The sequence below is a fragment of the Macaca nemestrina genome, chromosome X, assembly GCF_043159975.1.
Source record: "Macaca nemestrina isolate mMacNem1 chromosome X, mMacNem.hap1, whole genome shotgun sequence".
Taxonomy (NCBI): Eukaryota; Metazoa; Chordata; class Mammalia; order Primates; family Cercopithecidae; genus Macaca; species Macaca nemestrina.
In genome coordinates, this window is record NC_092145.1 from 52,095,641 (window position 1) to 52,122,790 (window position 27,150).

General features: G+C 43.8%; 1 protein-coding gene across 27 annotated transcripts in view; it reads right to left on the bottom strand.

The window, feature by feature from the left end:
- Positions 1 to 27,150, bottom strand: part of LOC105499779 (uncharacterized) — a 122,232-nt gene that overhangs the window by 76,841 nt on the left and 18,241 nt on the right. For 19 of the 27 annotated variants that reach the window (XR_011618276.1, XR_011618265.1, XR_011618278.1 and 16 more), the window contains 2 exons: positions 12,985 to 13,149; positions 1,306 to 1,371 (listed from right to left, as the gene is read on the bottom strand). The exons of 1 other annotated variant lie outside the window; for it this stretch is intronic. The gene's annotated coding sequence lies outside the window, so the exon portion shown is untranslated. Of the gene's footprint in view, positions 1 to 1,305; positions 1,372 to 1,977; positions 2,161 to 2,248; positions 3,386 to 12,984; positions 13,150 to 20,350; positions 20,410 to 27,150 lie in introns of those variants that run through there. 7 more of the 27 variants (XR_011618273.1, XR_011618271.1, XR_011618272.1 and 4 more) reach the window with 5 other exon arrangements.

The following is a 27,150-nucleotide window of genomic DNA, read 5'->3' on the forward strand; positions in this document are numbered from 1 at the left end:
TCCAACAAAGGACTGGTATCCAGAATATACAAGAAACTCAAATCAGCAAGAAAAAAGAAATAATCCCATCAAAAAGTAGGCAAAGGACATGAATAGACATTTCTCAAAAGAAGATATACAAACAGCCAACAAAAATAATGAAAAAATGCTCAATATCACTAATCATCAGGGAAATGCAAATTAAAACCACAATGAGATACCACCTTATGCCTGCAAGAATGTCCATAATTAAAAAGTCAAAAAACAATCGATGTTGGCATGGATGTGGTGAAAACGGAGCACTTTTACATTGCTGCTGGGAATGTAAATTAGTACAACCACTATTGAAAACAGTATGGAGATTCCTTAAGGAACTAAAAGTAGATTTACCATTCGATCTAGCAATCCCACTACTACATACCCAAAGGAAAAGAAGTAATTACATGAAAAAAACACATGCACATGCACGTCTATAGCAGCACAATTCGCAATTACAAGGATATAGAACCCAACCAAAGTGCTCATCAACCAAAGAGTGGATAAAGAAAATGTGGCATATATATACACCACAGAATACTATTCAGCCATAAAAAGGAATGAAATAATGTCTTTTGCAACAACTTGGATGGAACTGGAGGCCATTATTCTAAGGGAAATAACTCAGGAATGGAAAACCAAATACCATATGTTCTCACTTATAAGTGGGAGCTAAGCTATGAGGATGCAAAAATCACTCTATAGAGTGATATAATGGACTGTGGGGACTTGGGGAGGGGGATATTGTGAGGGTAGTGAGGGATAAAAGACAATATATTGGGTACAGTATATACTGCTGAGATGACAGGTGCACCAAAATCTCAGAATTCACCAATAAATAACTCATCCATGTAACCAAATAACACCTGTTCCACAAAAACTATTGAAATTTTAAAAAATTAAAAAAGAAAAAAAGATAAAAAGTGTCACGGTTGCCATAATGATGGTAGGTTTCTATGGCAACCAGCATGCTTAGGCTGGTCCTGCATACCAGAAATGCCTCCACACACCCCTCCCCTCTGGCTCTTGCCTTCCCCTGAAAGCAAAACACCTTCAGTCTTCAGGCCACCACCTGAGAAATATTAAGAATTAGAGGAACTAACCTCATACAAGGGTGATTTGTGGAATTCTGCCCAGTTTGGGAAACAAAGCATCTCCCCATTGTCAGGAGTTTTGCTTGCTTTAAAAGTGACAGTAGGGAAGTAACATCACTACACAGAGACCGAGGGAGGTATCTTAAGGCTCTTTGAGATGAACTGGCCCTCTGAGGGTGATGTGTAAAACACATACCATGAAGCAATTAGCTGTCCGTGGCAGAAAACTAAGAGACCATCCATAATCATGTGACTGAATAACCTAGGAAGATTTAAAAAAAAAAAAAAAGTCATGTAAGGAATCTCAAAGTTATTTCAGGGAAGCAGGGCTAGAATATTATACTTATTTAGCTGGCAGAAACTCATTCAATTGCATCATATATTGGGATACCCTGGGAAATTTTTATCCTCTGTTCCTGGTATTTTCTCCCATACGGAGGCACATCCATAACAAAAACAGTTCTAGCTTCTCTATACGCTCTCTGTGCACTCACTCCTTCTCTATGGCAAAAATCACTTATGTGATTAGTACTTCAAAGGAGAACCAGGGGTTGCACAGCCCAGGCTCTCTCCCTTCAAAATTCTTGGTAGTAATAAGCAATTAACCAGCATATGTTCTGCTATGTCCCTGGGGGTTTGGGGGGATAGGTCTAACAACAGGCCTGCAGCTCTTCTCCTCTTTCCTCTTTTTGCTGGCTCCCCAACTATTACTATGGTCTTACTCCAAAATGCTTGGGACTTAAAGGGGTTCCCCAAATATACCCCCTCTACGAGTCTGAGCTCTAAGCCAACTAAAAAATATGCCAAACCGATAAAGAAAGCAATACATTGACTCTATTCTTTATAAAGGTGAAATTGGAAAAGGTACCTTAGATCTGCCGAAAAGACATTTCTTCTTAATGAACCCCAGAGTTGGACAGACTTATCCACTAAGTGGTGCTGTGTGGGGACAGTCATGAAAGTCAAACACTGCAGTGTACATCCTGTTTGCTATCTGGTAGAGTCCTGTCTATGTGTGCCGAAGGAAAGTAGCTTCCTTGCAAGGCTATCCCTATAGCAGATGAAATAGTTTCAGGACACTTTTTTGAGAAACACTTCTCAAAGTGAATAAATACCCCTTGTTCTGATTAAATACTCACCTAGCAACCTAGTAAGAATATGGCTTTTCATGTGGCTCATGGAGCCATTCGTAGCAGCAGCCTCTCAATTCTTTAACTCTGTGTAACTGCAGTGAAGCCTCATTTCATGGAGGGGAATTAAAAGTAGGTTCCACATTCCAAGAGTAGGGTGAAATCATATATCAAGAAAATTCCCTTGAAAATCCATTTGAGATGCAATTGAGGAAATTTTCAGAAACTGATACCTATACATAAACCCACATGCAGACTATGGCCAAAATTATAACAAAGTCCTACCAAGTCTTCATGGATAATAGAGTCCCTATATTATCCAATGATAACAGAAAAGGGGGAAGAGTACACCCAAACCACAGATATCTATTTCTGCTTAATAAAACATCCTAAACATTAGCCATTTATTATCTCTCAAGATTCTGAGTATTGACAGGGTTCATTTGGGTGTTTTTCTGTTCTATATGGTGTCTGCCACCCGGGGCTGCCTCTCCCTGTGCTGTCACCTTAATCATCTGGAGGCTTCACTTGTTTGGTACATCCAAAAGAGATCACTTGCATGGATGATGACTGGTGCTGGCATCTGCTGAGAGCTCACCTGGGGCTGTTGACCAGACCAGAGCACCTTGGTCCTACCCTGTATTGCAACCCCATGTATAGGATATGAAATACAAAAGACTCATTAACTTTGAAATCCAGAAAAAATAACTAGTACTTTTTAGTATATGTGGCACATAATATAATTTTGTTTTTTTGAAATTCAAACTTAAATGGGCATCTTGTGTTTTCATTTGCTAAATCTGACCATCCTATGGGATGAGCCTCTGAATTTGTAAGTTAAAAACCATATGAGAGGCCGGGCGCGGTGGCTCAAGCCTGTAATCCCAGCACTTCGGGAGGCCGAGACGGGCGGATCACGAGGTCAGGAGATCGAGACCATCCTGGCGAACACGGTGAAACCCCGTCTCTACTAAAAAAATACAAAAAACTAGCCGGGCGAGGTGGCGGGCGCCTGTAGTCCCAGCTACACAGGAGGCTGAGGCAGGAGAATGGCGTAAACCCGGGAGGCGGAGCTTGCAGTGAGCTGAGATCCGGCCACTGCGCTCCAGCCCCGGCAACAGAGCGAGACTCCGTCTCAAAAAAAAAAAAAAAAAAAAAAAAAAAAAAAAAAAAACCATATGAGATAATACTTCCAATGGGGCAGAACTGGGGAAAATGGGATGATCAGATGAAAAACTAACACAAAATCTGGGAATAAAACAAATGAAAAACCCTGGAAATAACAATAAAATCTAGTCGGAGGAGTAAAGAGGAAATGGGCACTCACATACACTGTTGGCATCAAATGGACATATCTGGTTCTAAGGCCATATTATTATGATTTAATGACTTGAATGGCCTTTGTACAGAAGTCCTATTACCACCAACAAGAGAGTTTCAGCTGAGGGTTTACAAAAGGCTCATCAATGTGACTCTGATTTGCATCCTGATTAGGGGCCCTGGCTGAGACGGCAGGTCAAGTTGCCACATAAGTTCCCTGTTCTAGGGAAGAAACACAGCTTCTACTTATGGAGCGGGTTGTTCAGAGGGTCCTAGCTCCAGGTTCTTCATGTCAGCATCTGGATTTAATCTCATGACAGCCCTGCTAGTGAGGTATCAATATCCTCTCTTCATGGATGTATGTGACTACAAAACAGATACTGCTAACCACAGAGCTAGATAGTAAAGTGGTTGCTCACCAGACCCACTGCCAGAGCCAGGAACAGAACCTACCAGCCTAGGTACCTTGAATTGCTGGTGAGAGATCTTTAGCAAATTTATCAGGATACGTGCTGCTGTGAGGTTTATCTGTTCTCCCTGTGTTTACCCTTTCTGCAGGAGGAAGCCAGCCTTTGTGCCCCCTCCCCTTGTCTGAAGGGAGGTTTATGGCAGGGCCAGAGGCAGAAGCAAAGGCCCCTCACCTGCCTGTGCCTTTGAGGACACAGAAAGGGGACAGGCGGGAGACTTCTTCAGGCAGGGATGAGATTGGATTCTACAAGCCCCTCCAGGAGTAGAGACCTGAGCACTGTTCCATATCAATGCTTGAAGTATCTCCATGGATGGTTTATTGTGGTTAGGAGTACGTGTTTTGTAGCACCTTGTCATGGTAGATTTTCTAGTTTGAACCAAGAGGTAGAAGAACATGAGTACTGCTCTATATCAGTGCTTGAGGTGGATCCAGCCATGAGACAGATTTTCTTGTTTGGATGGAAGAATGGATGAAGCAGGGTCAGGGGCGGGGGCCTGAAGGCAACAAGCCAGCTAGGAAAATGCCCAGTCTGAAGTAGCTGGGACATGTAAGCGATGATGGCTATGGCCTCTTCAGTCTGTATCTGGATAAGTTGCCATAGCAACATTGCTTTGTCAAAGAGCATGAACATTAAAAGCTAGCCTGATTAAATTTTAAAATCTTTTATACTAATGTCTCCCAACAAAATACGGGATGAAAGTACATGTTTTACTAGATCTGTGCAAATAATGTATTTCACAACATTATTACTTTTCATTTTTCCTTATTTCTTTATGAATGGCATATGCCTTAGTTCGTTTGCACTGCTGTAACAAAATACCTGAGACTAGGTAATTCATAATGAACAGAAATGTATTGGGTCACAGTTCTGGAGGCCGGGGAGTTCAAGATCAAGATGCCAGCATCTTGTGAGGGCTTTCTTGCTGTGTCATCACAAGGTAGAAGGCAAGAGGGCAAGTGAGAGAGTGAAAGGGGGCCAAACTTGCCCTTGTATAAACTTGCCCTTGGCCCTGTGATAAGAAATCCACTCTTGTGATGATGGCATTAATCCATTCATGAAGGCAGAACCCTCATGGCCCAATCGCTTCTTTTTTTTTTTTTTTTTTTTGAGACGGAGTCTCGCTCTGTCGCCCAGGCTGGAGTGCAGTGGCGCGATCTCAGCTCACTGCAAGCTCCGCCTCCTGGGTTTACACCATTCTCCTGCCTCAACCTCCCAAGTAGCTGGGACTACAGGCGCCTGCCACCTCGCCCGGCTAGTTTTTTGTATTTTTTAGTAGAGACGGAGTTTCACCGTGTTAGCCAGGATGGTCTCGATCTTCTGACCTCGTGATCCGCCCGTCTCGGCCTCCCAAAGTGCTGGGATTACAGACTTGAGCCACCGCGCCCGGCCTTTTTTTTTTTTTTTTTTTTTTAAAGAAACAGGGCCTCACTCTCTCACCCAGGCTGCAATCATAGTTCACTGTATCCTCAAATTCAAGGATAGTTCACTGTATCCTCAAATCTCAAGTAATTCTCTCTCAGCCTCCCAAGCAGATGGGAACACAGGCATGCAGCACCATGCCTTGCTAACTAATTACCTCTTAATTATCCCACATCTTAATACAGATTGAGCATCTCAAATCTGAAAATATGAAATCTGAAATCCTCCAATATCGGAAGCAGTTGAGTGCAAATATAACCTGCAGAAATACTCACTGGAGCATTTCAGATTTTGAATTTTTTGATTTGGGATGCTCAACTGGTAAGTATAATGCAAATATTTAAAAATCTGAAAGCTAAAACACTTCTAATCCCAAGCATTTTGAATAAGTTATACTCAACTATACTGTAACAATGGCAATCAAATTTCAACACGAGTTTTGGCGGGGACAAACATTTAAACCATAGCATCTCATCGATGGCCCCTCAAAACTAATGTCCTTTTCATATACAAAATACATTCATTCCATCCCAATAGCCCCACAAGTGTTAACTCGTTCCAACATCAACTCAAAAGGCCTAAGTCTGGAGTCTTTTCTAACTCAAGGGAAGGCATGATTCATCCTGAGGCAAATTCCTCTCCAGCTGTGAGCCTGTGAAATCAAAACAAGTTATGTGTTTTAAAATGCAGTGGTGGGACAGGCAATGAATAGACACTCCCATTCCAAAAAGGAGAAATAGACAAGAAAAGAGGGTCCCAAGTAAGTCCAAAATTCAACAGGGCGAACAACATTAAATTTTAATGCTCCAGAATAAGCTTCCTTAACCTCATGTCCCATCTCCTGGACACACTGATGTGAAATTGGGCCCCCAAGGCCTTAGGCAGCTCTGCCCCTATGACTTTTCTGGGCTTAGCCCACACAGCAGTTCTCATAGGTTGGAGTCTCATGCCTGTAGCTCTCTTAGGCTGATGTTGCACAGTGGTAGCCCTACAGTTCTGGGGTCTCTCAGGCAGTCTGCTCCCAAAATTCTACTAGGCATTGTCCCAGTGGGGACTCTCTGCAGTGGCTCTGACCCCACAGTTCTGACTAGAGAGAGCCCTAAGGAAATGGCCAGCAGAACTTCCACATCAAAGCTGGGTTTCCACTGGGCATTGCCCTAGTGAGGGCTCTCTGCTTTTGCTCCACCTCTGCAACAAGTCTCTGCTTGTCCACCAAGGCTGTCTGAAACATCTTTTAAAATCTAGGTAGAGGAAGACATGCCCACACAGCTCTTGCATATTGCACACCTGCAGAGTTAGCATCATGTGGATTCCACCAAGATTTATGACTTGTAACTTCCAGAGTGGCAGGTCGAGCTGCACCTTGGCCCATTTGAGCCATGACTGGGGTAGCCAAGAAATGCTGTACTAGAATACGGGGAGCAGAAAATTGAAGCAGCCCTGGGACGTGAGTCCAAAGGTTCTAAGGTCATCCTCAGCCTCTCTTTTTGACATATTTCCTTCACCCAGGTCTTGGCACTCAGAGCCTGTGATGGGAAGGGTGGCACTGGTAATCTCTGAAGTGACTTTGGGTTCATTCTCCCATTGTTCTGATGAATAGCCCCTGGCTTCCTTCTATCCACACTAATCTCCTTATGAAATGGTCACTTGGAAACATCCTTGGTTTCCTCTCCTGAAAGTGCTCTTTGATTCTCTACCACCTGACCAGGCTGAGAATCCTTTAAATCTCTAAGTTTTGTTCCCCACCACCACCCACCCCCTGCTTTTTTTTTTTTTTTGAGATAAAGTCACTCTATTGCCCAGGGTGGCATGCAGTGGCGTGATCTTGGCTCACTGCAACCTCCGCCTCCTGGGTTCAAGCGATTCTCCTGCCTCAGCCTCCTGAGTAGCGGGGATTACAGGCATGTGCCACCTCACCTGTCCAATTTTTGTATTTTTAGTAGAGATGGGGTTTCACCATGTTGGCCAGGCTAGTCTCGAACTCCTAATCTCCAGTGATCCACCTGCCTTGGCCTCCCAAAGTGCTGGGATTACAGGTGTGAGCTACCGTGCCTGGTTCTCTTTTAATTATAAATTGCATCTTTAAATCATTTTTTTCCTCTAGCATTTTACTGTATGCAGTTGAAGGAAGACACACAACATAATGATTTTTTTTTTGTTTAGATGTTTCTTTCACCGATTTCCTAGCTCACTGCTCTTCATCTATGCCTTCCACAAAGCCCTTGCGTGGGCATGGAAATAATTCAGCCAAGTTCTTTGCCACTTTATAATGAAGATGGCCTTTTCTCCAGTTTATAATACTTTGTTCCTCATTTCTATGTGAGACCTCATCGGAATGGCCTTTGCTGTCCATATTTCTACCAACATTCTGATCATTACTAAAGGGTCAAAGATTTTACCAAAATATTTGTCAGGGGGAAAGTCAGGAGAGCAAAATCACCAGGTGGCCATCGAGTAAGCCCTAGAGACAAAAACTCCTTCTCTGAGGAATTTAGAAGTGTAATGAAGAAAGTCAAGAACACCTGGTGACCATCAGCCAGGGAATTCTGAGGCAAAATTCCTTATCTGAGGAATTTAGAAGTAATTAAACTTCCCTAGTGCCTAAAGGTTCCAGGCCTCTTTCAAAAATTTTCTAAGTAACTAGAATTTCTATACATCTCTGGAATCCATGCATGTCAAAACTCATTGTGCAGCCCTTGTTGACATTAAGGAACCAAAATGTCTACAAATATAATCACTTATCATGACCTACATGGCTAATATGGTCCAAATGACACTTAAGCTCCCACTTTGAGGTCCATAAATGCTGCATTCTTCTGCAACATTGTTTCTTTCTAATAAAACTTTCCTTTTTCAAACCTATACTGTTGTCAGTAAATTCTTAACAACCTGCAAGTCGACCACTTTCTGATGCTGGGACTGACACCTCACCCAGTAATTATCACTTAAGTAATCTCTAAGAAGTTTCAGACTTTCCCTACAGTTCTCTTCTTTGAGCCCTCACCTGAATTGCTCCATTTATGGAAATCTAGGTTTTTTACTCTGCTCCTCCAAATTTTTCCAGCCTCCACCCATTATCCAGTTCCAAAGCTGCATCTATGTTTACAGGTTTGTTTTTTGTTTTTTGTCTTTTTTGAGACAGAGTCGCCCAGGCTGGAGTGAAGTGGTGCGATCTCGGCTCACTGCAAGCTCCGCTTCCCAGGTTCACGCCATTCTCCCGCTTCAGCCTCCAGAGTAGCTGGGACTACAGGCGCCCGCCACCACGACCGGCTAATTTCTTTTTTTTGTATTTTTAGTAGAGACGGGGTTTCACCGTGTTAGCCCGCCTCGGCCTCCCAAAGTGCTGGGATTACAGGCTTGAGCCACCGCACCCGGCCGGTTTTTTTGTTTTTGTTTTTTGTTTTTTTTTTATAGCAACAGCCAGGCTTCTTGACACCAATTTCCTGTCTTAGTCTGTTTTTGCTGCTCTAAGACAATACCTGGGACTGGGTAATTTATAATTAACAGAATTTTATTGGCTCACAGTTATGGAGGATGAGAAATTGAAGATTCAGGGACCAGCATCTGGTGAGGGCCTTCTCGGTGTGTCATCACAGGGCAGAGGGCAAGAGACAAAGAGGACCTGAATGTACCCTTTTATAACAGATTCATTCCTGCAATAATGAACCACCTTCTGTAATAATGACAATCCATTCATGAAGGTAGAGCCTTCACAGCCCAAACACTTCTCAAAAGTTCTGTAAACCACAGGTAAAATTCTAAGCCCCCCCAACAGACTGATAGACCTCCCCTCTTGGCCAATGGCATTCCAAAGTAAATCTGAAAATCTAGTTCAGGTCATGACGGGAATGGGTGGTCAGACGTGCCTCATTATGCTATTCTGTCTTTGGAATTCAGGCACAACTAACCAGCACTAACATTAAAAGAGATCTTAAGACTGACAAAACAAGACTTTGTAGCAATAAAGACACTAAATAAGACACCAAATTCCAGACTGACTCTAGTATAGCATCACAAGATAGCAGGCCCTGAAAGGAATCAAAGAATTTTACCACAAAATGTATTTCCTTGACATATTTTGAAACGGTCCTGCAAAGTTGTCTCTTCTGGCAAAAATCTACATTCTGTAGAGAATTCCCTATCCTTTCCAGGTCTTTCCTCTGATCCAGGAGAGAATTAACCAAGAGTCTGGCACCTTTTTAGGTCTGATAAGAGCTCTGAAGCCTCTCTCTGGAGCTGCATCTACATGATAAAACCTTGGTCTCCACAACCCCTTGTTCTTAACCCAGACATTCCTATTGATTCCAGGTCTTTAGATAATAACTCTTTCAACCAATTGCCAATCAGAAAATCTTTAAAACCACTTATGACCTGGAAGCCCCCTCCCCAGCTTCCAGTTGTCCTGCCTTTCCTGACCAAAGCAATGTACATCCTATATGTATTTATTGATAACTTATATCACCCTAAAATATATAAAATCAAGCTGTATGGGAGGCCGGGGGGGTGGGGTGGATCATCTGAGGTCAGGAGTTCGAGACCAGCCCAGCAACATGGCAAAATCCAGTCTCTACTAAAAATACAAAAATTAGCTGGGTGTAGTGCCACGCACCTGTAATCCCAGGTACTCAGAAGGCTGAGACAGGAGAATTGCTTGAACTGGGAGGTGGAGGTTGCAGTGAGCTGAGATCATGCTGCTGCACTCCAGCCTGGGCAACAGAGCAAGACTCTGTCTCAAAAAGCAAAACAAAACAAAAACAAGCTGTAGCCTTACCACTTGGGTACACTTTCCCAGAATATCCTGGGGCTGTATCATAGGCCATTGTTCACTCATATTTGGCTCAGAATAAATCTCTTCAAATATTGTATCGAGTTTGACTTTTTTCATTGACAGTCCCACTGAGACACAGTAGGGATGGGACTTGCCTCTTTCAACCAAAAATTATCTGAGACAAGTCTCAATCAATTTAGAAAGTTTATTTTGCCAAAGTTAAGGATGCGCCCATGACACAGCCTCAGGAAGTCCTGATGACATGTGCCCAAAGTGGTCGGGGTACAGCTTGATTTGGACATTCTAGGGAGACATAATATATCAATCAATACATGTAATATTTACATTGGTTCAATCTGGAAGGGTGGCGCAACTCAAAGGGGGGGAGGGAATGGGGGTGGGGATGTGGGCTTCCAGGTCATAGATAGATTTAAACATTCTGATTGGCAACAGGTTGAAAGAGTTCTTATCTATAGAAAAGAATGTCTGGGTTATGATAAGGAGTTGCAGAGACCTAGGTTTTTTTGTTTTTGTTTTTGTTGTTGTTGTTTGTTTTTTGAGACCAAGTCTCGCACTGTCGCCTGGGCTGGAGTGCAATGGCGCAATCTCGGCTCACTGAAACTCTGCCTCCCAGGTTCAAGTGATTCTCCTGCCTCAGCCTCCCAAGTAGATGGGATTACAGGCGCTCACCACCACACCCGACTAGTTTTTTGTATTTTTAGTAGAGACGGGTTTTCACTATGTTGGCCAGGCTGATCTCAAAGTCCTGACCTCATGATCCACCCGCCTCAGCCTCCCAAAGTGCTGGGATTACAGGCGTGAGCCACTAGGTTTTATCATGCAGATGAAGCCTCCAAGTAGCAGGCTTTAGAGAGAATAGACTGTAAATGTTTCATATCAGATTTAAGGTTTGTGTTAATATTAATGCTGGAGGGGTAAAATGAGGCATGTCCAACCACCACTTCCCATGATGGCCTAAACCAGTCCTTCAGGTTAAATTTTAGAGTGCCCTCCCTGGCAGAACAGGAAGTCCACTCAGATGGTTGCATGGCAGGCATTTAAATTTTATTTTTGGTTTATCGCCCTCATCCTCACAAATGCATTTTTGTTTTCCAGACTTGCTGGGTTCCCACCACACATGTTGTCGTGAGCTTACTACACACACTGTCCCTGGAGCATGGGGATGCAGCCTGGAGCCAGGAAGATGACAGTGTTGTGCACAGCTCTGCACTGGTAATGCACTGTGCATGAGTGGCCCTCAGGACCTTGTGTTACTGCTGCTGGCTGGTCAGACACTGCTGGGTACAGCAAGGGCACTGGCGATAGCGCAGGCAGCAGCTTCAGCCCACACCTGCCAACTTCAGCCTAGCCAAGGGCACCCACATCAGCACATCCACAGCCTGAGGTCCCCTGTGTTCCACCAAGGACCTCTGCTGCAAGCTGATGCGGGGCCCTGTGGACAGCAGGGACCCCTACTAGACCATCCAGACCTTGCACTATAAATCTTACTCAAGGCACCATACCTGCTGATAACAGGACCTTAAAGAAGTTAAGATATGTAACACTCCAACCATAGATCTTCCCCAAGGCAGTTGACCCTAACTTCTACATGCACAGGAGACCCCAGAATGGCCACTATATGACCTTCTTGGGCCAGCAGTAGTGAGCAACATCACTATCTTGAACCCACTGAGCATGCACCAAGACTTCAACCAGGACAAAGCATGCACAGACACCATAACAGGAAGGAAGAAATCACTCCAGGAGGTGGAGTCCTGATGTCAATCTCTTTACCCTACTCAATAAAAAACATTGAGAAGCTCCCCGTGGGGAGCCAGCTGGAGGACTCTTTTTCCTGTGCCATCTCCCTTACGCCCAGTGTTTCTGCGCATAAGTCTTAATAAACATTGCCTGGAAAAAATTTGCCTGGCCTCATATTAGTTCCTGTTACACTGAGAACCAAGAACCTCACACCGGTAACACCATCTCCTAATAAAGTCACAATAGCAATCAACCGAATTTCAACATGCATTTTGGAGGGGGCAAACATTCTAACCATGGCAGCATACTTCACTTGTACATTTCTAAATACAAATATAATGATCCCACTTCACAACTCATATAATATTCTGGAATAACTCTAACGCTTAAAAATAAAGCTCAGTTGGTGATTTTGTGTTTATGCTGAACCCTCTTTATATGGACAATGTGGGGCCATGAAAACCCCATCACCCTTCCAGGAGAGGAAAAATGTGTGCAACTTCTTTGTGGAGATACTTGGCAACATTTTTGAGAAAATCAAGTGAGTTCCCCATCAGCTACTCTGCTCTTAGCTCTGAACCGCGGAGTCTCGGGCTCTTGTGTAAGAATGGTCACAGTAGCATGGCTAAAAATATCAAAATAGCCTCAAAGTTGTCTTATTTACAGATATCTCAGAAACACTATTTTAAGAGAAAAAAAGTGCAAAAGGGCACCTATTTTTTATGACACATATATAAACATGTACAAACAATTACATTTTTGCATAATTTTCTCACAATGACTCTGTGAGGAAGACATCATTATTCTCATTTTACAGATGACAAAATCAAACTCACTCATGAAAAATCAATTTTTTCAGACTCATCTAATAAGGAGCAGAAATGGGATTCTACCGCTTAACTTCCCCAAAGCATACCCAAAAGTCTCCTTTATAGATGATGACTTTCTAGGACTTAAAAACTTATAGTTTTACACATTTCTAGTATTATGCCCTCATGGGTACTAACTCGACAGCCTCTCTCTCTTTGAAGAAGCTGATTGTGCAGATGAAATCTGGGTGCAGGGTCCTGTAGGTGGCAATGTGTCTGTCAAGGGCTTGTGATTCCTGCCTTCTCTTTATTTGCACTCTCTTCATTTTGGGCTCAATAGGAAATGGCTTTTCCGGTATCAATCTGGAAGATCAAATAAGGGAACAGAAAATAATGCAAAATTAAAGAAATGGTTTGGCAATATTCTTCCCTCTTCCCATATCCCTCAGCAACGTCCTCCTGCAACAGAGAAATGGCTCCAACGCTTCATTCATAATGTAAGTGTGAGTACATTCTACTTCCCGTCCCATTTCCTGGTGGTCTCTGTGTCAGTTGTATTGTTTGATTTAGGTAACTGTCATCACTTCTTTGGGAGGGAGGAGAAAGTTGGGCCAGGACGACCACCTGTTAAAGTCCTACTAGGTGCCATCTACTCTATACAAATTTCTAACTTGCCCCACAGAACAGTTTCCTAAGGAAGGCACTGTGAGTCCCCTTTTACAGATGACCAAGGGCAGGCTGACAAAGACTGAAAAAAGATTCCACTATCATACATGAAGTGAGGAGCAGGAATGGGGTTCAAGCTTTTGTCTTTATGATGGTATTTTATGCATTCCTAAGAGGGGTGATATTACCACTAATGGGTTGTGTCAGGCCTCTGAGCCCAAGCTAAGCCATCATATCCCCTGTGACCTGCACGTATACATCCAGATGGCCTGAAGTAACTGAAGAATCACGAAAGAAGTGAAAATGGCCTGTTCCTGCCTTAACTGATGACATTACCTTGTGAAATTCCTTCTACTGGCTCATCCTGGTTCAAAAGCACCCACACTGAGCACCTTGTGACCCCTGCCCCTGCCCGCCAGAGAACAAACCCCTTTGACTGTAATTTTTCTTTAGCTACCCAAATCCTATTAAATGGCCCCACCCCTATCTCCCTTCGCTGACTCTCTTTTCGGACTCAGCCCGCCTGCACCCAGGTGAAATAAAAAGTTTTATTGCTCACACAAAGCCTGTTTGGTGGTCTCTTCACATGGACGCGCGTGAAATTTGGTGCCTTGACTCGGATCGGGGGACCTCCCTTGGGAGATCAATCCCCTGTCCTCCTGCTCTTGGCTCTGTGAGAAAGATCCACCTAAGACCTCTGGTCCTCAGACCAACCAGCCCAAGGAACATCTCACCAATTTTAAATCGGGTAAGCGGCCTCTTTTTACTCTCTTCTCCAATCTCTCTCACTATCCCTCAACCTCTTTCTCCTTTCAATCTTGGCGCCACACTTCAATCTCCCCCTTCTCTTAATTTCAGTTCCTTTCCTTTTCTGGTAGAGATAAAGGAGACACATTTTATCTGTGGACCCAAAACTCTGGCGCCGGTCACGGACTTGGGAAGACAGTCTTCCCTTGGTGTTTAATCACGCGGGGACGCCTGCCTGATTATTCACCCACATTTCATTGGTGTCTGATTACCGTGGGGACACCTGTCTTGGTCATTCACACACATTCCCTTGGTGGCAAGTCAATTGCGGGGACACCTACTTTGACTGCTCACCTACATTGCAGCCCAGGGCTGCTCACCCACCCCTTCTCTTCGTGTCTCTACCCACCCCTTTTCCACTTTCCTGGGGGACAAGCACCTCCCACTCCTTTTCCACTTTCCTGGGGGGCAAGCACCTCCCACCCCTTCTCCACTTTCTTGGGGGGCAAGCACCTCTAACCCCTTCTCCACTTTCCTGTGGGGCAAGCACCCCCCACCACTTCTCTCTGTGTTTCTACCCACCCCTTTTCCACTTTCCCGGGGGGCAAGCCCCTCCCACCCCTTTACCATTTTCCTGGGGGACAAGCCCCTCCCACCCCTTTTCCACTTTCCTTGGGGGCAAGCACCCCCCACCCCTTCTCTCTGTGTCTCTACCTACCCTTCTCTACTTTCCTGAGGGGCAAGTACCCCCTACCCCTTCTCTCCGTGTCCCCACCCCTTCTCCACTTTCCTGGGAGGCAAGCACCCCACACCCCTTCTCTCCATGTCTCTACCCTCTCTTTTCTCTGGACTTGCCTCCTTCACTACAGGCAACCTTCCACCTTTCACTCCTACTTCTTCTCCCTTAGCCTGTGTTCTCAAGAACTTAAAACCTCTTCAACTCACAACTGACCTAAAATCTAAATGCCTTATTTTCTTCTGCAATGCCGCTTGACCCCAATACAAACTCAACAGTGGTTCCAAATAGCCAGAAAACGGCACTTTCGAATTTTCCGTCCTACAAGATCTAAATAATTCTTGTCGTAAAATAGGCAAACGGTCTGAGGTGCCTGACGTCCAGGCATTCTTTTACACGTTGGTCCCTCCCTAGTCTCTGTTCCCAATGCAACTCGTCCCAAATCTTGCTTCTTTCCCTCCCGCCTGTCCCCTCAGTCCCAACCCCAAGCGTTGTTGAGTCTTTCCAATCTTCCTTTTTTACTGACCCATATGACCTCTCCCCTCCTCCCCAGGCTGCTCTTCACCAGGCCAAGCCAGGTCCCAATTCTTCCTCAGCCTCCGCTCCCCAACCCTATAATCCTTTTATCACCTCCCCTCCTCACACCCTGTCTGGCTTACTGTTTTGTTCCACCACTAGCCCTCCCCCACCTGCCCAAAAATTTCCTCTTAAAAAGATGGCTGGAGCTAAAGGCATAGTCAAGGTTAATGCTCCTTTTTCATCTGACCTCTCCCAAATCAGTTAGCATTTAGGCTCTTTTTCATCAAATATAAAAACCCAGCCCAGTTCATGGCTTATTTGGCAGCAGCCTTAAAGCACCAGACCCAAAAATGTCAATATACATTTTCAATATACATTTTATTCTCAATATACATTTTATTACCCAATCCGCTCCCAACATTAAATAAAACTCCAAAAATTAAATTCTAGCCCTCAAACCCCACAACAGGACTTAATTAACCTCGCCTTCAAGGTTTACAATAATAGAGTAGAGGCAGCCAAGTAGCAAAGTATTTCTGAGTTGCAATTCCTTGCCTCCACTGTGAGACAAAACCCAGCCACATCTCCAGCACACAAGAACTTCCAAACGCCTGAACCGCAGCGGCCAGGCATTCCTCCAGGACTGCCTACCCCAGGATCTTGCTTCAAGTGCCGGAAATCTGGCCACTGGGCCAAGGAATGCCTGCAGCCCGGGATTCCTCCTAAGCCATGTCCCATCTGTACGGGACCCCACTGGAAATCGGACTGTCCAACTCGCCTGGCGGTCACTCCCAGAGCCCCTGGAACTCTGGCCCAGGGCTCTCTGACTGACTCCTTCCCAGATCTTCTCCACTTAGTGGCTAAAGACTGATGCTGCCCGATCGCCTCGGAAGCCTACAGGACCATCACAGATGCTTTAGGTAACTCTTACAGTGCAGGGTAAGTCCGTCCCCTTCTTAATCAATACGGAGGCTACCCACTCCACATTACCTTCTTTTCAAGGGCCTGTTTCCTTTGCCTCCATAACTGTTGTGGGTATTGACAGCCAGGCTTCTAAACCTCTTAAAACTCCCCAACTCTGGTGCCAACTTAGACAATACTCTTTTAAGCACTCCTTTTTAGCTATCTCTACCTGCCCAGCTCCCTTATTAGGTCAAAACATTTTAACTAAATTATCTGCTTCTCTGACTATTCCTAGGCTACAGCCACACCTCATTTTCACCTTTTCCCCCAGTTCAAAGCCTCCTTCACACCCTCTCTTTGTATCTCCCCACCTTAATCCACAAGTATAGGATACCTCTACTCCCTTCTTAGTGACGGATGATGGACCCCTTACCATCCCATTAAAACCTAATCACTCTTACCCCCGATCAATGCCAGTATCCCATCCCACAGCACGCTTTAAAAGGATTAAAGCCTGTTATCACTTGTCTGTTACAGCATGGCCTTTTAAAGCCTATGAACTCTCCTTATAATTCCCCCATTTTACCTGTCTAAAACCAGACAAGCCTTACAGGTTAGTTCAGGATCTGTGCCTTATCAACCAAATTGTTTTGCCTATCCACCCCGTGGTGCCAAACCCATATACTCTCCTATCCTCAATACCTCCCTCCACAACCCATTATTCCGTTCTGGATCTCAAACATGCTTTCTTTACTATTCCTTTACACCCTTCATCCCAGCCTCTCTTCGCTTTCACTTGGACTGACCCTGACACGCTTCAGCCTCAGCAACTTACCTGGGCTGTACTGCTGCAAAGCTTCACAGACAGCCCCCATTACTTCAGTCAAGCCCAAATTTCTTCCTCATCTGTTACCTGTCTTGGCATAATTCTCATGAAAACACACGTGCTCTCCCTGCTGATCGTGTCCGTTAATCTACCAAACCCCAATCCCTTCTACAAAACAACAACTCCTTTCCTTCCTAGGCATGGTTAGGTAAGGTACTTCTGCCTTTGGATACCTAGTTTTACCATCCTGAATAAACCATTATATAAACTCACAAAAGCAAACCTAGCTGATCCCACAGATCCTAAATCCTTTTGCCACTCCTTTCCATTCCTTAAAAACTGCCCTAGAAACTGCTCCCCACACTAGCACTCCCTGACTCATCCCAACCCTTTTCATTACACACAGCCGAAGTGCAGGGCTATGCAGTCGGAATTCTTACACAAGGACCGGGACCGCGCCCTGTAGCCTTTTTATCCAAACAACTTGAGCTTACTGTTTTAGCCTAGCCCTCATGTCTGTGTGTGGCAGCTGCTGCTGCCTTAATAATTTTAAAGGCTCTCAAAATCACAAACTATGCTCAACTCACTCTCTACAGTTCTCATAACTTCCAAAATCTATTTTCTTCCTCACACCTGACGCATATACTTTCTGCCCCTCCCCCACCACCTGTCAACAAGCCTAACTCATTGCCTTAACTCGAGCCCTCACTCTTGCAAAAGGACTATGCGTCAATATTTACACTGACTCTAAATATGCCTTCCATATCGTGCACCACCATGCTGTTATATGGGCAAAAAAAATTTTTTTTCCTCACTATGCAAGGGTCCTCCATCATTAATGCCTCTTTAATAAAAACTCTTCTCAAAGCTGCTTTACTTCCAAAGGAAGCTAGAGTCATTCACTGCAAGGACCATCAAAAGGCATCAGATCCCATCGCTCAGGACAAGGCTTATGCTGATAAAGTAGCTAAAAAAGCAGCCATCAAAAGGCATCAGATCCCATCTCTCAGGACAATACTTATGCTGATAAGATAGCTTAAAAAGCAACTAGCGTTCCAACTTCTATCCCTCATGGCAGTTTTTCTCCTTCTCATCTGGCCACTCCCACCTACTCCCCCACTAAAACTTCCACCTATCAATCTCTTCCCACACAAGACAAATGGTTCTTAGACCAAGGAAAATATCTCCTTCCAGCCTCACGGGCCCATTCTATTCTGTCGTCATTTCACAACCCTGTAGGTTACAAGCCACTAGCCTGCCTCTTAGAACCTCTCATTTCCTTTCTATTGTGAAAATCTATCCTCAAAGAAATCACGCCGGGCGCGGTGGCTCATGCCTGTAATCCTAGCACTTTGGTAGGCCGAGGCGGGTGTATTACGAGGTCAGGAGATCGAGACCATCCTGGCTAACATGGTGAAACCCTGTCTCTACTAAAAATACAAAAAAATTAGCCAGGAGTGGTGGCGGGCGCCTGTAGTCCCAGCTACTTGGGAGGCTGAGGCAGGAGAATGGCATGAACCTGGGAGGTGGAACTTGCAGTGAGCAGAGATCGTGCCACTGCACTCTAGCCTGGGCGACAGAGCGAGATGCCATCTCAAAAAAAAAAAAAAAAAAAAAAGAAATCACTTCTCAGTGTTCCATCTGCTATTCTACTACTTCTCAGGAATTTCTCAGGCCCCCTCCCTTCCCTACACATCAAGTTCGGGGATTTGCCCCCACCCAGGACTGGCAAATTGACTTTACTTACATGCCTCAAGTCAGGAAACTAAAACACCTCTTGGTCTAGGTAGACACTTTCACTGGATAGGTAGAGGCCTTTCCCACAGGGTCTGAGAAGGCCACCGTGGTCATTTCTTCCCTTCTGTCAGACATAATTCCTCGGTTTGGCCTTCCCACCTCTATACAGTCTGATAATGGACCGGCCTTTATTAGTCAAATCACCCAAGCAGTTTTTCAGGCTCTTGCTGTTGAGTGAAACCTTTATATCCCCTACCATCCTCAATCTTCAGGAAAGGTAGAATGGACCAATGGTCTTTTAAAAACACACCTCACCAAGCTCAGTCTCCAACTTAAAAAGGACTGGACAATACTTTCACCACTTTCCCTTCTCAAAATTCGGGCCTGTCCTCAGAATGCTACAGGGTACATCCCATTTGACTCCTGTATGGATGCTCCTTTTTATTAGGCCCCAGTCTCATTCCAGACACCAGACCAACTTGGACTGTGCCCCAAAAAACTTGTCATCCCTACTATCTTCTGTCTAGTTATACTCCTGTTCACCATTCTCAACTACTCATAAATGCCCTGTTCCTGTTTACACTGCCGGTTTACACTGTTTCTCCAAGCCATCACAGCTGATATTTCCTGGTGCTATCCCCAAACTGCCACTCTTAACTCTTAAAGTAAATAAATAATCTTTGCTGGCAGGAGATATGCTGAACCTCCTTAGGCACTCTAATTGGATGTCCTAGGTCTTCCCAATTCTTAGTCCTTTAATACCTGTTTTTTTCCTTCTCTTATTCCGTTTAGGTTTTCCAATTCATACAACGCCATATCCAGGCCATCACCAATAATTCTATATGACAAATGTTTCTTCCGACAACCCCACAATATCACCCCTTACCACAAAATCTTCCTTCAGCTTAATCTCTCCCACTCTAGGTTCCCATGCTGCCCCTAATCCCGCTCGAAGCAGCCCTGAGAAACATTGCCCATTGTCTCTCCATACCACCCCCAAAAGTTTTCACTGCCCCAACACTTTACCACTATTTCATTTTATTTTTCTTATTAATATAAGAAGACAGGAATAGCAGGCCTCTGAGCCCAAGCTAAGCCATCACATCCCCTGTGACCTGCAAGTATACATCCAGATGGCCTGAAGTAACTGAAGAATCACAAAAGAAGTGAAAATGGCCTGTTCCTGCCTTAACTGATGACAACATTACCTTGTGAAATTCCTTCTACTGACTCATCCTGGCTCAAAAGTTCCCCCACTGAGCACCTTGTGACCCCCGCCCCTGCCCGCCAGAGAACAATCCCCTTTGACTCTAATTTTCCTTTACCTACTCAAATCCTATAAAATGGCCCCACCCCATCTCCCTTTGCTGACTATCTTTTCGGACTAAGCCCGCCTGCACCCAGGTGAAATAAAAAGCTTTATTGCTCACACAAAGCCTGTTTGGTGGTCTCTTCACACGGAGGCGAGTGAAAGGTTGAAAACTGGTTCCTGAGGGTAGAGGGATGGTAGATATTACAATGGTTTGTGGTATTACAAAGACTATAGTATATAAATAGGTAACACTTCATCTGTGGTATTAAAATTTCATGTTCTGGGCAGAAAGGGTATATAAGAAAAAACATGTCCAAAAGGGCCTCCATCAAGAAGATGATTAAAGAAGGTTGAGAAGCACTGCATATACCCAGTGACCTCTTATGTAGATGATAGGCTATAAGGGCTTAGGGACTGGTCATTTTACAATCTCCCATGGGTATTCACTGAACAAACCTTCTTAGTGATGACAGTTGAAATGAAATATGCAGCCTGGGGCCAAGAATCCTAGGAATGGGGACCATATGAACTGACTGACTTTTAAGGTGGGAAGCACAAAGGGACTCAGTCAGGAAAACATGTGTTTCCTCTGGAACAGATAACATGAAGGTAGGAAATCAATGTTGACAAAACTAATACAAACAAGAAGTTCCGTAAGCTGTATCTCCTTTAATCTTATCATTTATTCAAGTTATCTATTATTAAATATGCTTTAGATCAGGTTACAGGAAATTAGGAGAGGTTCAATAAATCAGAGAAACTGCTTTGTTAATGCCTGTTCAGTAATAGATTCTGGAATTTCACTAAAGCTTTTCCTGTTGAGGCCTGAAGCCACCAGGAATCTGAGTTCTCTAATCTCCCTGAGCACTCACATGTAAAGGTGCTCAGGGTACTCCTTAATTTATTTATATAATAACCTATATTTTAAATTATAATATTGAAAATTTTAAAACATTGTATATGACAAAAGAAATCATTAAATTTGTCTGTATAGGCTATAGCAAACACTTGCAAATTATATGGGGCTGATACTCATAATATATAAAGCATTCTTAGAAACCAATATGGAGAGAGGCTCTAATGACGACATTGGTAGACAGCCTCTAAGACTTCCCCCAGTGACTGTCACCTCCAGATAGTCACTTCCGTGTGCAATCTGTCCCATCTTTGGGCTGGAGCTAGTGACTTGCTACTAGTAGACAGAATATGTGAGAAGAGGAGATGGATGTCATTTTTGACATTAAATGACTAAGATGCTGTGTCTTGCTTGTTGGATACATTCTTATTCTTGCACTAAGGAGAGCCAGCTGCCATGTCGTGGGCTACCCACATGGCAAGTAATCTATGTCCCTGGCTAAGAAGCAATTGGGTCCTGAGGCCTGCCAACAGCCATATGAATGAGCTTGGAATTGAATCGTCCCTCAGTTGAGCCTTGAGATACCTGCAGCCCCTACCTAGACCTTGATTGCAGCCTTGTGACAGGCCCTGAGCTAGAATCTTATCCATGCCATTATTCCTGACCCAAATAAATGGTGTGAATTAATGTATGTTTGTTATAAGCAGTGAAATTGTGGGGAAATTTGTTATGTAAGAATAGATAAATAATACAGATATACACAGGTAATTCATGTAAAAAGCAATACACATGCCCAAGAAATATTTGAAAACACATTCACTAATGAAATGCAAATTAAAACTTATACAGAAGCTATTTTTTATGAAAAGGGGCAAGTTGCAAGCCACATGAATAGTTAGAAGTCCCATAGAAAGGCAGGATTCCTGACCTCAGATCAGAGAGCCATGGGACTCGCCTTTCTTGAATGCTGGTACTTTTTGTTCTCATGTATTTTCTGGGGGGTAGGGAATACGATTGCTACACTGTTTTGTAGCTGAAGAAACAATGTATGGGGATGTTAAGTAACCTGGCTGCTACTAAGTGGAAAAGTAGAGACTGGTATCCTATATGTCCTTGTGCAGACTGTGTGACTCTCAGCTGCACATCACACCACAACCAAGTAAATCTTGCTTTCCTACTGATCCAAGATGAAAATCCACGAATTACCAGCACATATTTCACACATCATGCTTCCATCAATCCATCCATCCATCCATCCATACATACATACATACATTCATACAGGTAAAAGGCATTAAGGACAAACTGTACACCATCCCTTTGGTAAGTTTTAGACTTCTCCAGAATGAAAGCTATCTTACATCTTTAACTTTTAGATAATGACAGCATTGCAATATAATCCTTGTCTATACACAAGCAGATGAATTCTGCCTTGGAAAACAAATATGTTGTCTCCATTTGAACGTTCATTTAATTACCCTTGATCTATAAAGCATCAAAGATGTGGTTGTTGACTTTGATAAGATTCATTTCAGTAGAGGGTGGGGGAACAAAGTACCACTAAAGTGGAGTGACAACTGAGTTGGGGGCAGATGTAGAGGGATATGAGTTGAGAATTGATAATTCTTGTAGAACTTTGGTTACAAGGAAGAGAATATATATAAAGAGGACAGTAACTAGAGATGTAGAGAGAGGTCTAGGGCATTAAATTATGTGTTACAATCATCAATTGTAAGAGACTTTATCAGGTTGAAATATTAATAGGAATGAACCATCTTTTGTTAGATCTGACATCTGAATTTACTGCACCACCCTTTCCACACTTTAATTGCTTGATCCATTCTGGAGACTCTGATAACATGAAGGCTGTGCTATAGAACATTGTGCTTTCAAATGAAACAAATATTTTCCCCTACATCCCATACTTTGGCTTCACTGAAAGGGATTTTGCAAATAGGTTTACTGAATGGTAACAATAATTTTTCATGATCACTTCAGTAACCTCTATCTTATCTGTTTTTATTTCTTTCTGAAGGGATTTCCAAGTATGTAATTCAATAATCTGAAATTATAATGTGTCATATTTGTCTGGTTAAATGTATTATCTACAAACCCTGTCTAACATACTACAATTAGATGATATGATAGTGTTGAAATATTATGATAGTGATAGGGTACTTTTTTGTGGGTTCCTGACTCTTAAGTCAAAATACTTATACTGAATGACAGAAATCATAATGCTGGATTTTTTTTGGAATGAACCCATTCAGTAAATAACCCAATCTATATAATAAATATACATATATGTACACTTATAGAAGTAAACATGTAAATAAAGAAATAGGTTTGAGGAGACAAATTGTCTTTATCAAATAATTCCAAAGAGTACATGTAGATACCCTCCCTCTATGTAGATATTCCACCTCCCATCACCTGATAGCAGGACAGACTTATTAACTCACTTCTATAGAATAAAAGTAGGCAAATGGAAAACAGTTGCTGTACACTGGAGAAACTTGGCAAATACTGCCTTAACCAAGTGATTAAGGTTAATATCACCAGTGAGGTGAGATGGGTATCATGTACTACCAGATATTAAGTGACAAGAAGAGCACTTCAATTCTGGTATTTTTTCTCAGAACGCATTACCTCAGTATAATCAGAAAAAAAAAAAAAAAAACCACACCAAGTCTATACCCCTCATCACTGTCAGAGTCATGAAAACAGTTTAGCAGTTATTCAAATGGGAAAACAGGGAGTTACCATAAGGCCCAGTAATTCCTTTCCTACCCAAGATGAATCTCTACATAAAAATGTATACACAAATGTATGTAGAATCATTATTCATAATAGCCAAAAGGTGGAAATAACCAGAGTGTTCATCAATAGGTGAATAAATAAACAAAATGGGCCAGGTGCGGTAGCTCACGCCTGTAATCCCAACACTTTGGGAGGCCAAGGCGGGTGGATCACAAGGTCAGGAGTTTGAGACCAGCCTGGCCAACATGGTGAAACCCTGTCTCTACTAAAAACACACAAAATAATTAGCCAGATGTGATAGCACACACCTGTGGTCCCAGCTACTTGGGAGAATGAGGCAGGAGAATCACTTGTACCTGGGAGGCAGAGGTTGCAGTGAGCCGAGATCATACCACTGCATTCCAGCCTAGGCGATGGAGCAATACTCCATCTCAAAAATAAAATAAATAAATAAATAAATAAACAAAATGTGGTGTATCTATGCAATAGAATATTTTTTTTTTTTTTTTTTTTGAGACGGAGTCTCGCTCTGTCACCCAGGCTGGAGTGCAGTGGCCGGATCTCAGCTCACTGCAAGCTCCGCCTCCCGGGTTCACGCCATTCTCCTGCCTCAGCCTCCGGAGTAGCTGGGACTACAGGCGCCCGCCACCTCGCCCGGCTAGTTTTTTTTGTATTTTTAGTAGAGACGGGGTTTCACCATGTTAGCCAGGATGGTCTCGATCTCCTGACCTTGTGATCCGCCCGTCTCGGCCTCCCAAAGTGCTGGGATTACAGGCTTGAGCCACCGTGCCCGGCCAACAATAGAATATTTTTAAGCTATTAGTTGGAATGGAATTCTGACCCATGCTACATTATGGAGGAACCTTGAACACATTATAATAAGATGCCAGACACAAAATACCAAATATTAATTGATTCCATTTATATAAAATCTCCAGAACTGGCATATGCATAGACAGAAAATATATCTGTGATTGCATAGGGCTGGGTGTGTGTGTGCAGGAATTTTAACTACATTCAAGCATAATGGGATTCTTGGGGATGATGAAAACATATAAAACCCCAATTATGGTGATGGTTGTACAACTCCGTACATTTGATAAAAAAAATCTAAATATCCTTAAAATGTGTGATGTTATGATTTGTAAGCTATAATCTGATGAAGGTGTTTAAAATGTGATACTGGGTAGGAGGCAGAGCAAGGTGGCTAAATGGAAGCCTCCACCAATTGACCTCCCTGCAGGAACAACAAATTTGACAACTATCTACATAAGAAAGCACCTTCATAAGAACCAAAAATCAGGCGAGTGATCACATTACCTGGTTTTAACATCATATCACTGAAAGAGGTATTGAAGAGGAAAAGAAAGACGGTCTTGAAATGCTGGTGCCACCCCTCCCCACCCCCTGGCAGCAGCTGTGAAGCCTCAAGAATCCTTGTGCTTGGGGGAGGGAGAGCACAGTGATTGTGGGACTTGGCATTGGAACCCAGTGCTACACTGTCAGAGCAGAAAGCAGCATTGGGTAGAACTCAACCAACACTCATGGAGGGAGCATTTAGACCAGCCCTAGCTAGAAGGGAATTACCCATCCCATCAGTCAGAACATGAATTTTGGCAAGCCTTGCCACTGTGGGCTAAAGTGCTTGGGGGTCCTAAAGAAACTTAAAAGGCAATCTAGACCTGGAGGACTTGGGGGACATGTGACCCAGTGGGACACCAGCCAGGGCAGCCAAGGGAGTGCTTGTGCCACCCCTCCTCCAACCCCAGGCAGTGTAGCTCTCAGCTCTGAAACAGAATCCTTTCTGCTTGAGGAAAGGAGAGAAAAGAGTACAGGGGACTTTGTCTTGAAACTTAGATACCAGCTCAGCTGCAGGAAAGGACACTGGGCAGAGTACTGTGGCATCCATTCCAGGCCCTAGCTCCTGAACATTTCTAGATACACCCTGGGCCAGAAGGGAACTTTGTGCCTTGAATGGATGGACTCAGTCCAGGAAGGATTCATCACCTGCTGACTAAAGAGTCCTTGGGCCCTGAATAATCAGCAACAGTAGCCTAGTACACACTGGGGGCCTTGGGTGAGACTCTTGAGATGTGCTGACATCAAGTGTGACCCAGCACTTCCCTACTGTAGTGGCTATGAGGAGAGACTCCTGTTTGAGAAAAGCAGAGGGAAAAGTTAAGGGGACTTTGCCTTGCAGCTTAGGTACCAGCTCTGCCACAGCAGGGCTGAGCACCAGGTAGGCTCTTGAGGTCCCAGATTCCTGGCCTTGGCTTGGATGGCATTTCTGGACCTGCCCTGAACCAAAGGGGAGCTCACTGACCTGAAGGCTAAGTCCCAAGTCTGGCAGCATGCAGCACAAGCTGACAGACAAGCCCTTGGGCCTTAACTGAAAAATGGCGGTAGCCTGGCAATATCACCTGTGAGTCTGTGGTGGTGGTGGCCATGGGGAGAGAGTCCTCTGCCTGTGGAAAGGGGAGGAAAGAGTGGGATGAATTTTGTCTTGTTGCTTGGGTGCCAGTTCAGCCACAATAGAATGGAGCACCACATAGATTTTTAAGGTTTCTGACTCCAAGCTTTGGCTCCTGGATGGCATTTCTGGACCTGCTTAGGATCAGGGGAACTCCCTGCTATGAAGGGAAGGACATATGCCTAGCTGGCTTCACTGTCTGCTGATTGTAGTGCCTTAGGAAATTGAGCGAACATAGGCAGTAGCCAGGTAATGGTTTGGGTGAGACCCAGTGCTGTGCTGGCTTCAGATCTGACCCAGCACAGTCCCAGCGGTGGAGGCCACCAGAATGCTTGTGTTACTTCTCCACCAGCTCTATGGACTCAGCACAGAGAGACTCTATTTGTATAGGAGAAAGTAAGAGAAGGAAACAAGAGTCTCTGCCTGGTAATCTAAAGAATTCTTCTGGATCTTATTCAAGAACACCAAAGCAGTACCTCTAAGAGTCTGCAAGAACCACAGTATTACTTGGCTTGGGGTGACTCCCAATGCAGACATGGCTTCAGTGACCAAAAACTTAGATCAAAACATTCAAGGCTCTTCAAATACCTGGAAAGCCTTCCCAAGAAAGATGGGCACAAACAAGCGCATACTGCAAACATAAGAATAAAATAATAGGTTTCAAGATTTTATTTGAAAGCCGCATGGTAACCTTAAACCAAAAGTCATACAATGGATACACAAAAAATAAAAGGCAAGAAATTAAAACATAACACCAAAGAAACTCATCTTCACTAGAAGGAAGACAGGAAGGAAGGAAAGAATGAAGAAAAGACTACAAAATAACCAGACA